Source organism: Mycteria americana, chromosome 3 (genome assembly GCF_035582795.1).
Source record: "Mycteria americana isolate JAX WOST 10 ecotype Jacksonville Zoo and Gardens chromosome 3, USCA_MyAme_1.0, whole genome shotgun sequence".
Taxonomy (NCBI): domain Eukaryota; kingdom Metazoa; phylum Chordata; class Aves; order Ciconiiformes; family Ciconiidae; genus Mycteria; species Mycteria americana.
In genome coordinates this window covers 62,474,472-62,486,808 of record NC_134367.1, presented here as the reverse complement: position 1 = coordinate 62,486,808, position 12,337 = coordinate 62,474,472, and the positions used below count along the sequence as shown (strand labels likewise).

The 12,337-nt window shown below is 38.5% G+C and overlaps 1 long non-coding RNA gene across 2 annotated transcripts in view; it reads right to left on the bottom strand.

Moving 5' to 3' along the window:
- The window catches only part of LOC142408346 (uncharacterized), a 39,585-nt gene that overhangs the window by 9,380 nt on the left and 17,868 nt on the right, over positions 1–12,337 (bottom strand). The window lies entirely within an intron of this gene.

Genomic DNA, 12,337 nt, shown 5'->3' with positions numbered 1-12,337 from the left:
TAAATTTTGAATCATTTCTAATCAACAGGTGATTTGTCAGTGTTTTCTGTTGCTAGAAACTTTTCAGAAATTAAAGCAAATGCTCAGAATGAAGTTTGCTTTGACACTAATTAATGAAATCCTTTGAAAACATATAAAGCAAAGCTTTTGTTTCAGTTCTAGTCGTTGGACAAAAGTGGCCTCATTGGAACCATCCTGACGGACACTTGCAAAATTGTGAGATCAGACTGTGTACTATACTCCTCAGGGGAACATTATTAAAACAAAGATAAACTTGCAGCCAGTGAGATTTAGATGAACTGTTTGTACTAAGCATAAACACAGATGTTTTCTTGAGTCACTGCCTGAATCCAGGCACTCCAGATTAACAAAAATTAAATTCTCCTATCATCATAGACAAAATACAGATAAAGAACCTACTGTGTACTCTCGTAAACCAAATATCATATACTTAAGAGAATTCTGTTGCATAACAACAGTGAATTTAATTATTTTGTTTCAACAGTGAATTTAATTATTTTGTTTATCTGTGAACATTTATGCAAAGATATTTATCTTCACATTTGCATCTTGACATGACTAATGAAAGTACAGTGTTTTGTCTTCAACTAATTCATTTTCACTTAATATGGCAATGACTGATTAATTTCATTTTCTGGTGTGGAGGACAGCCTGTAACACAGTCAATGTTGCTTCAGAACCTTTGAACTTAATTATCTCCAAATAGAAGGCAGAGTAATAGATATGATTTTTTTCTCTCTCTTTTTCTCTTTCTTTATCTCTGAAATTACCTGCTGTGTATCAGAAGATTTTTCAAAGATTTATGGTTAAGCAAATGCTACTCTTACTGGTGCCCAATTCTCAACAGGAACTTTGCATTAGTAAGGCAAGTAAAATTTGATCTGGAAATGTCTGTTAGGATTATGGTTAGTATAATTTATTTAAAATAAATTAGAAAAAAAATCATCTACAATTAGAGGCCTGGTCCTACTTTTCTAAGTGCATATAAAATTATGATTGGCTTTTATGGAAGTTTTGAATGTGCAAGGAATACAAAATTATATTAAAGGATATTAAGTTGCTCCTCTAACACGAAATAGGATTATGAATGCCAAATAACTACACTGTGGTCAAAAGACACTGGTGATGAGCTCTCTTGAATTTTGAGAACACAAATTTACAAATGTGCCCTCTTAATGTAAAACAAAGTTAGGTGTTTTAGTTCAATTTCTAATTGTTTTAAACAGCATTCAGAGACTTCTCACATCATTGCCAAAGTGTTTTTCCATTCCACAGTTGCAGAATGGAGTCTTGAATTCTGAGACATTATTGAAAAATAATAAATCCGGTATGATGGCTGAGTCACAAGAATCAAGATGGCCATAACACTACTGGGTGAAATCCTAATTATTAACATCAGTTGCAAAATTTGCATTGACTTAAACAAGGACAGACCTTCACTTTGTGGATATTCTGAAGCATTCCTTTCATACACACTATCATAATTTGAAAGCTACACAAATGCGGGCAACACTACACAGGAAACGAAAAAATGTAGCATGCAAGAATAAAATTTTTCTAACAGTGCTAGTTTTTCAAAAACAAAATATAATTATTTCTAGAGGATACTCAGTAACATATGTGCCAACTCAGCATTCTGAATTTTTAGTTGCCCATATGCTGGGAAATCTTAGGCCCAGTACCCCTGCAGTGATCCTAAAAATGGAATGATATGGAAAACTGTTTGGACGTGAACATAAATAGTTTTTAGCTTTCTTGGCAAAATCTTAACCAAGCAAAACTAGTTCTGGGTCAAACAACATTTTTTTTCTGTGTGCCATTACCAGTTCAAAAACAGTTATTTTTAGGGTGGATTTTGACTAAAAACATCCTTTTGAGAGGAAAAAAGAGGTTTCACTTTCAAAACACTCAATATTTTGGCTGCTTCAACTTTTGTTTTCAATTGTTATTATTTTAAGCCAAAAGCACCTGTGGCATGTAGTATGGATGCCCATACAGAGTTTGTTTTTTTTAATCTAAACCGTATTTTTGGCAAACATTTCATTAGCAAAAATGCTCTTCTGTTATACATGTAGCGTATCCTCAATTTTAGCTCCATTGCATTTCAAAGTTTTGACAAAGATTAAATAAAAAAGATGTTGAAAAGAAACTTTACCACAGCTCTTCTTTCATATTATTGTCAACACTGAGTCGGAGTGAAATGTTTCGCACGCAAAAGTGATTTTTTTAACGAAAATATTGCATGTACAGAATGAGTCATATTATAAATCACACAACTTCTGTCAAAAGAAAGAAACACTTCGCATAGAACTGACATTCATCTGGTTAAAAAAATTATCTGTTTTTATGAAATGTGATTTTGATCTCCACAAATCATGCTGCTCATAAGAAACTTTTATACAACATGCACACCATTTTCAGATTCATATATTACCAGCTGTCACAGACTGCAGCCAGGCTTGCCCCCTGAGGTTTTCTAAATTCTTGTCTTTGCTATGGAACATCCTACAAGCTTGCCAAGAGCTGAAAAGTTGCTGCCCAAATACAGTAGATTTATTAGAAGAGTTGAAGATGTTTATGGGAATGACCAGTTATTTTCCCTTAAGGTATCCCATTGTTCTCTCACTGAAAGCTACTCCTGGTTGCCAAAATTTTTACATATTCCTGTTTGCTGGGTTTTCTGAAGAACGGACTTTTAAACAGTAGCTGCAGAGCTACTTCAAATCAGGAAGCTCCACCAAATGGATATTCTCTAAGGATGACTGACTTTCTGAACTTTATTTTCACTACAGTTTTTTGTGAGACAACATACTACTCGTCCTAGATAGAAGCTCAGTCAGGAAAATTTCCTTGCAGGATATTAATCACATTTGTGGCAGCCCTGTTGCATCTTCCTCTCTGCCAGGCAAAAGACCGCACATATCCACAGAAGCTCTGATTGCTGCCTAGGGAGTTCAGAGCAGCATTCATCAAACTTTCATTGAAGTGTCCCCTTTTTTGGGCTCCCAGCCTGGTATCATACATGGGAAGATAAGAAGAGAAGTGGAACAGATGGTGGCAACAGATGCCATCTCTCAACACAGGTGAAAGGCCATGGTTAAATTCACGATCCCACAACTCCCATCTTTCCCTCAGCCCCCCCCACCCCACGTATTCTCACAAATACCCTATGGCACTGGCAGTAGTCCTCTGTACTCACCCCAGCTGTAACTGCTAACTTCTGTGCAGTCCCGTTTCCCAACTTTGACACTGGTTACAATATTCAGCTTCATGATTAACTTTGACATTAAAATTACTTCTATTCAATTTGCATATAGTTGGCATTGGATAAATATTAACACATAAAATATCATTTAGAATTGAGGTATTATTCACTGGTAAGGCCCCTATATGACCTCCAACTGAATGCACTAGCAAAATTACTATAACCTTTGGTGCAGGATCAGCCTATAAGTTGCCAGGAATCAATACTACAAGGTATTGAGCACTCTGGCTGTAAGTGCTCCGAAATAAATTTTTAGCTTGAGACACATCATCAGGAGAGGAAGCTGGTTACACCACATCCTCAGACCCACACAGGAATCTTCCAACTCAGAGCAAGGCCAACTGCCTTGACGAGGTCTTGACTCTACGCTTAAAATTTAAACATAGCTAATAAAAACAAACTTTAAATATTTTATATTGCTTGCTTTACTTGTTGCAGTAACAATTGACAGCAACTACAAAAAGGACATGGTTTACCTTTCTTAATTTTGTGGATTTTGTGTATTTGCCAATATTTTTTGTGTATCAAGTTTCTCTATTTCTTATGTGGTCATTTAGACTATTAGTAAGAGTTTTTTACATGGCAATATAGCAAACAGAAAATAGAGTGTTATGTTTTCAGGAGCACTCAGAAGTCCAGCATTTGAAACTTACATTAGGTACTGATTTCTAATGCATGTTGTCTCTTTTAATATTCTTTAATACACAGATAATGCATATTTAAGCTAGAAGCACTTTAGAATTATTTGCACTGGTCCTAACACCCAGCCATAAAACTGGCAATGGAAAAGAAAATGTGTATGTCTTCCAGGAAAAGACTTCAAGATAACTGCGTGATGTCGCCAGCCAAAAGGCAAATACCAAATTCCAGCTTCCAGAGCCAAAAAGCCTAGGAAAGACTAAAAGCAAAGAAGAGGGCAAGCCTTAGCACCTGTAATTCAGCTAGCAAAACATTCATATTCTAGATCAGTGATTTTCAAACTTCTGATGTTTGTAAACACCTAAAAAATTCCCACTGCAGCCTCCCGTAGAATTAATATATGTGAACTTTTTTTCCTCAGTCATCTTCCATAAGTGTCTTAGAAGTTGTTCAGACCCACTCCCTTCCACTCTCCATGGAGTCCAAAGATCACATGCTGAAAGCCACAATTAGAAATTCAGGAGCCAGATGAACTGTGTTTTAAAAATAAAAATAATTACAGTTTTAGAAGACAGGTTTGTGAGGAAAAATTACAGGGGGGAAAAAAACCAAACCAAACCAAAACAAAACACATACATAAAATTTCTTTTTGTATGTCAGAAAGATTCCATTGAGGTGTCCAGATATTGTAGCAAACTTCTTAACTTTCTAACTTCTCAGGGCCAAAGCCTGTTGTCCTCATGCCACAGTAAATTCAGACCTCCAAATCTCTTAGGGCCTTAATGGACTGCTACTTAAAGTCAATGGCCAAGTTTCACGTTGACTGACTTCCAGACGGCAGAACCGGGGAGCGATCAAATCTCTCTTCATGCCCTTTATGTCTCCACCAAGTAACTCCTTAAATCCTCATGGCAAACTGTTATTTTAACAGCCAGATGTCTTCAACAGGTACACTTGTGTTATGAAGCAGATCTTCCACACAGATGTCTCCAGGTCCTCCATGCTGATGCTGACTGAATCATGCACTCCCTACACTCCCTGCTAGGAAACCCTTGGTAGTTTCTGAGATAGCTGATTTCCTTCAGCCAGAAGGTGTTTCATACACATGTAAATGTGGGGAGTGCTATGACAAGTTAAGTAAGATCTGTGCAATATAAGGATAAGTATACCTGATCAGAAGAAATGAAAAAAAGAAATTAGAAGAAATCAGAAGAAACAAAAAGCCTAGTATGCAGCTTTTACTCATAGGAAGAAAGCATCCATACATTAGCCTTGGATTAGCCCTAAAAACTAGAAAAAAAAAGAGATAATGTCTATCTCTAAAAAGATTAGTTTTCCTGGTGTTCACAGAATTTTTGAAACATATAAATATACAGTTACGTTTGCACAAATGTTCACATTGGCCGCTTATTATTCAATTCATCTATGTTTTACTGATTAAGCCATCATAACTGATTTATCATTTTCAATAGTCTCAGAATTCAGCATTCCACTCTGCAAATGCCGAATGGAAAAACACTTCGGCAACACAGTAAAAAGTCCCTGAATGCTGTTTATCAAAGTACTAACATCTGAAGATAAATTTAAACACAGAACATCTGCTGCCCTGTTGTCATAAAAATCCACAGCTGCATTACAGGCCACATACATTCTCTCAGGATATCTGCTGAGACGGGGAAAAGAACCCTAACCCAACAAAGGAAGCAGGGCTAAAAAACTTGCCCCTGTAATAAAGATATTAATACAGACATGGCATCAACATAGAGCTGAAATTCGGCCACATTCTCGAACACAGGATAGAGATTTGCTACCTATAGTTGCAGCCATTCTTGCCACAATTGGTACTTTGCTGGCTGGGGCTGGATTCTGTTGCTGTGACTCATCTGGGATATCACCACACCGCAGGAGAAATCCTGCTGTGATCTACAGTCTGTTCAATGTAGGAGTATTGCAGTAGCTCACAGAAAATCGTTCTGGGGCCCTTACAGATGCCAAGTAACTTTATTTCTTCTATTACAAACAGTTCAAGTGGAACTGACTGGGGCTACTCACTTGAGTAAGATTCTATTTACAGTTGGTACAGATGCAAGAGCTGAGCCTTTACATTTCTTAAGAAAAATGCATTTTCTAACACACAGTATAATGCAGATTATACTTGCAGATTATAAAATCCTTGAGGAGGCTTAAGAATAGGTCATACAACTAGTACATTTCCAATGTTTCCGCTGAATGCCCTTTGGTGCTTCTGTAGAAGGCTGGGACTTCCACTCCCAGTCCTAAACTGTCCTATGTGCCACCTTCTCATTAGGACCTGCCAACATCTCCTTCCCTCCTCAGGCAGGATCCGCCTGTCTCTCACTTGGTCACCAAAGATCCCTCAAATCATATTGCCAGGCTTCCTTGTGCTCCCCTGGGGGACAGCTGGGGCTCTACACATTTCCCCTTTTCCCATAACTCTCTCTGTACTGGGGTCTGTGTGTCTCTAGTTCTCTCCATCCTATCTGCGCTACATGATTTCTTCACGCACTTTATTCAACCTTCCTCATTTTTTTCCCATTTAGGAGGTGAACCATTCAGGATGTCAATTTTACTGGAAGGATTGTAAGATCCGAGATAGAGATCTGTTACGCAAAAAATGCCAGGAGCTGGCACCAACCAGCTCTTTGACCTACTGTAATGTTTCCCACACTCTGATCTGTGGGCAAGTGCAGATCCAAGGAAGAGAACAAAGACATTTTTAAAACCCTCAAATTTAACAAGATAAAAGTCTAATGAAGATTAAGAAACACGTAGATAGGGTATGTTAACAATGCTACTAGAGCAGTGACTGGAGCTCTTGTCAACAAAGCTGGGCCTGCTTCAGCTCAGTGGGGTTCGGTGTTGCTACCAGGGGAAGTGCCCTGATGCACGAAGTCCAGTGGGTTAAGTGCTTTGCCCTGCTGCATCCAGCCCCAGAACTTCTCAGCTCAGTCTTGCAGTGCCCTTGCAGAACAGCAGAATCAGATGTGCTAGGGTCAAAGTTACTGCAAGTTGCAATGGAATATAGGAAAACTTCATTAATCTTCATTAATGATTCATGCTAATATGCTAAAATATGAACCGTAGCAACTGATGACTTGTCATGTGTTCACACCTACTGCTTGGCAATGGAGGAGGCCTTTGATAAGCACAGGGATGGACAGTTGCAGGAGTAACATCTTAAATCACCACAGCTAAACCTGCCACTGAACTGGAGTCAGAGGCCAGAAGTATTGTCTAACTGGCCAGATGCCTGCACAGCCTTTGGGTATGCTGAGTACAGGGTACTGAGCTCAAGTTGTCACCCCTACCAATGCCAAAGCCTGTTTGTCCAAGGGCATGTGGAAGGTGAGAGTATCTGCTTCATTAACTTTATCCAATCAAGGACCTTTTCAATACAAAAGGGGATAATAAGCAAAGAGGGAAACAATAAACAAAAGCACACAGACACAAACTGATAGACAAGGGATTAAACAGAGACAATGCCAAAGACCTCCAGTTACTGAGTGATGGGCCATTAAGAAACTAACCAGGGCATGCATGGAGTGTGCCTGTGTATTCACTCACAATCCTCAAGCTGAACTAGCCAGTGAGTAGCAGGCTCCAGGGCCTGGCAGGGGTATCAGGTGGGCATAGGGTTCATGCTGCTATTTGGGGGGACCCACGAGTGTGGGGTGCCTGTGGGACAAGTGTGTGAGTGCATGTGTCTGTCTGCAGCAAGGACAGAGCTGGACCAGCTGGCAAGTGAGGGACCCATGGGGTGGGTAAGGGGCCTAGGATCCAGCCAGGGGTGCTGGGCAGACAGAGGGGCCACGCTGGTGCTTGGGGGATCCACAAATGTGTGTGTGCTTTCACTAGTGAATGTCAATCCTTACCAGCCAAAGAGAAGGAAGGGGACTCGGCTGTTATATCACTTCTGGAAGCATTACATGTGGCACTGTTGAAGGAAGTGCCTTGCCTACGGCAGTCTGTGTAGCTAGCCATGCATGCGTCCTCTCCATGTGTGTGTCTCTGGGGTACACACTTAGCCTTGCTACTGGTTGAACCTGTAAATGGGAAAGCAGCAGCCGTGTCCACTGGTCTGGGATGGAGACCTCTGGGTTTCAGGGCACCGGGGCCTGGGCTCCGGCAGCTGCATTGGAGGGAATTGCCAGGCTCTGGAGCTGCTGGAGGCAATGGCTGCTTATAACATCCCTTAACTGTTTGCGTAAAGCTGACGTATAGATGCCTTCAATCCTACAGTCATATCAACATTTCTTAAGTAACACCAAGGTCTTCTTTACATGCCCCATACTACAACCTAAAAAAAAAATTTAATTCATGCTGATACGTCTTAGCTCACTTGGATTTTGGAATAGAATACAAAAGCAATCCATCTTATCCATCCCAGCAGGAAGACAGAGGTAAGTAAAGGTATGCCATAAAGATGAAGATACTTTGTTTAGCCATCTAGTTATAGGACTGTTATATGCATTAATCTTTAGTTAAGAAAAAAGTTTAGGGAGGAAGAGGTGTGGAAGCCAGCAAATTCTAGGGTTAACTTTCTTCTCCAGGTTTATTTCCCCATGCTCTGCATAATTTTCAAGTCATTTGTTTTATCAATAGGTATCTGAATGCCCACATATGTGCTTTGAAAGCACATAACAAGACAAAAGGTTAAATCTTAAGTTCAAGCAACAGGAGGTTGCCATCAGTTTAAATGGGATCAGAACATTGTATGTGATTCAGAATTATTTTTTTTCTCCTCAGTAATTCTTGATGTGCGCCTTGGTGCCTTTTCAAAATTATTGCTACTATGGTTTATTATTTATATGCTTAGGAGTCTTTGGAGGCTGTCCATCTCAAATCTTAAGAGATCCGATCTTGTTATTCATTCTTAAAGATTCATGCTTCAGCATTAAATTAGCTTATTAAACAATATGATGATAATTACTGTGGAACTTAAAAACGCTGATCTTTTCATAACCCTAAAAAGTAAAAGACTCATTTTAATGTACCCACAGGAATTATGGGAACTTAAATTATTACTTCTATAGTGACAAAAGTATGCTTTATGTTTACAGATCTGGCATGAACTTCTACAGAGAGCCTGGTCTGTAGAAGTTACCTGCACTAACTTTCTTCTTCATTTTAAGGTCACAAAACCATTACAGTAAATTATTCAGAGTTACTGAACCTTGTATGCAAAATAACGTTATAATTTTACAAGTTGGACACAGAATTTGTTCAGAAAGAAAATGCCTTTAGTGCACCTAAATCCTGGAATTCCCTCCATTAAAATCAGTGTGATTTTTCATGTGACTAATGGCTGCTAGAACTGGCAAGAATTTGTAGAGCTGAGGCCAGAGTACTACAGCTTTTCATTTTGCTGTTAGGCAGGTGGGGAAAATTTCTGTCATTCCACAGAAGCTGGCAGATCTAATCATATGTGTAATTTCATATGGTTTTGCTTATCAATGACACACGAGCTGTATGATTTTTCTAAACTTGTATTTTGGTTTATTTTCAGAATTGACACTTTGACCAGTCAGAATGAATCAATAGGAGACACATGGCCAAGAAGTTGAAAAACTATTTTTAAAAGTAGTCCTGCTGTAAGTCTTCCAAAACCTTCCATTTTTAACTTATGAAAATAGTTCAGCTCTTAAGTTATTAGCAGCAGGTCATACACAGTAAAAACAGCACCTATGAGCTCCTTCACCAACCAGGACCTTTCAGCACCACACACTATAAAAATAAAACACAGTAGTCCATGTCTCAAAGATTTGTTTCTTACACCTTAAAGGTATTAATTTTCCTCACCTCTTTATACTTTTTGTTTTCCTAATAAGTTCAATTAAAAAAAAAAAAGACCTCCCCATTGCCTTTACCTCACCTAACCCTGGTGACTGCAGAGAACAAGCCTCTTCCCTCCTCAAGGCACATCTGTGTACATGCTTCCACCAAATGTAATATCACTGTAGCTCCCCTGACCTTCCCCTAGATTTTCACTTTCTACTACAGCACATTGACTATCCTGAGAAGTTCTTCCTCATATTAAAATTAGTTAAAAGGTGCATTCAGCAGTATATTTTCATGCTTAGCAAGCTGACTGCAGTTTAGTATGGTATGACCACAGAGAAAAATATTTTATCTGAATATCTTTTTAATCTAGGCTTGTCATATGCTTCTGTACACTAAAAGCCTTATTTTGGCTTGCTCCCAGCCTTCTCTTGAAACAAAGCCCAGTCTCTCTTTGGTAGATTATTTGTCAGTATGTTAGCATGCATACATGTTCAGATCCTGGAAATAGGGCTGGTTAGTTCCTTGCTTCTATAGAGGGACCAGGAAAACTCATGTGCTAGTTTTTATCAAAGTCAGTCTAAAATGCTGACTATTAGAATGATACTCTGATGTTTCTAGGGAACGCCTCCCATTGCCTCATCTTCCTTCAGAAACACTTTCTGTTTCAGAATGACAATAAAGGCCTCATCCAAAGCAACCTTAAGACAAGGCAAACACTGAAGTCCACTACGTGTGTGCAGTATAAAGTAGACCACATGAAAAAATATGACCAACTAAAAGGAGATTACATTAAAGGGAGCACAAGGACTTAATGAAAATACTAGCTCAGTTTGGATTCTCACTGTTCTCCTTAGCTCCCCTTGCTTCTCTTTGTCTTTCATTTCACTCATTTGTCCCAAGACCTTAAGAGTTTCACACAGCACAGCACTGGACAGATTGGTTGGTAAAGATAATTCATAAACATTAGTACCTTCAAATCGTAAAGAAGCTATACTGAATGAATGTATGCTATAAGTGTGCAGTGGTATAGCTTTTACAGAAGTGGAAATAAATAAAGTGTACTTTATGTTAATATTCAGTGAATGTGAAGATCTCAATAAATAAAAAATAGTGACTAAATTATTCCTTTCAGATAAAACCAGAAGATTTACAGATAAAGCTAACATATATTACAAAATATTTGGCTTTACAACATAAATAGAATTTTTACAACAATCATTGGATACTCTTTGTTGTCTGGCCATTGAATAGAGATGCAGGATCTTTTGCACAGACCATAAACAGTCTTTTCCACTTTCATTATCAGGCAGAATGCAGCCACTGGGCATACTTATACCATGCAGTGAAGTGCAGTAAACTGAACTCTGAGCTACAGCTAACAAAATCCACTGTGCAACGGTGCTAGCTTGGGCCTTGAAAGCAGAGAAGCGGATCCTACTGCCTTGGATACAACATCACTTTTGTATTTCTTTTTGCAGAGGTGCTACTTTCTCCAGATGGCATAATGCTGGTTAAGCAGGTAACAAAATTTCTGACATCGCAATGTGTAGACACAACCAACTACATTTTGAACAGCTAGCTACTAGCTGAAGGGCTCCCATGAAAACTAATAGCCCTGCCCTTCACACACTGGTATCAAGGTTTGCCATTTGTCTGAGGAAGCTGCATCCTAAAGAAAGGGCAAGAGAAAATTAGTCCTTATGCCTGTCCTTGCATTTTGAGAGGCAGTGCTTCTCCACATTCATCCAAAGGGAATTATCTTTTACCATGGCTCTGTGTGATTGATAGAGACTGGTTCCTTATAAACACATGTGATTAAGTTGAATATGGAATGAACAGTTTTAGGGGAAGATCTTTACCTAAGGTCCACTGCAGGTCACTTACTATTTTATAATGATTTGACATTAACTCAGATTTTGGCCAAGTGTATTAAGTCAAAGTATCTCTGACTGCAAAGCCTTGTAATTCACTAACAGATAAATGAAGAACCAGAGTATACAATTATCAAAATATTTCAATTATGTGCATTAAACATAAATTCTTAGATTTTCAGGAAAACTACATAAAAGCAGACCTCGAATGTATATTTTTAAATTATTATGAAAGATTTGGAAGTCTCTACATTAAGGCTGCTTGATGTCCTCTCTGTAAAACCTCCTGCCTTTTCTACTGCCAGCATCTCAATTTAAAATGTAACCATTGTTAACAATCACTACAGTTAGATATACTCCAGATGAAGAGCTTTTGCAGTTAAAGGCAAACTGAGCATAATGCAATCTCCCACAGTTCACTGAAAAAAATGCATAGAGAGTATGACTCGCCTTCCTTTCTCTGAGCATTATATGAAAATGTGTCATTCTTTGGGAATTCTTGTCTTCTCCCTGCTGATATTTTTCAAGATTATCCACCAAAGATATTGTGCTTCCTTAGTATTTTTCTTGTATCTCACCCTGCACTGACACCTTTGGTTCACAGGAAAGACAAAATTTAGAACCAACTAGGAAGCTGTAGATCTAAATTGTTTTCAAGTATTTTGCTTTAAAAGATAATCCAAGCCTGCAATTCATAATGCTTAAAACTGCACTAGTTTTTTAACTGTGTGCTGGATAT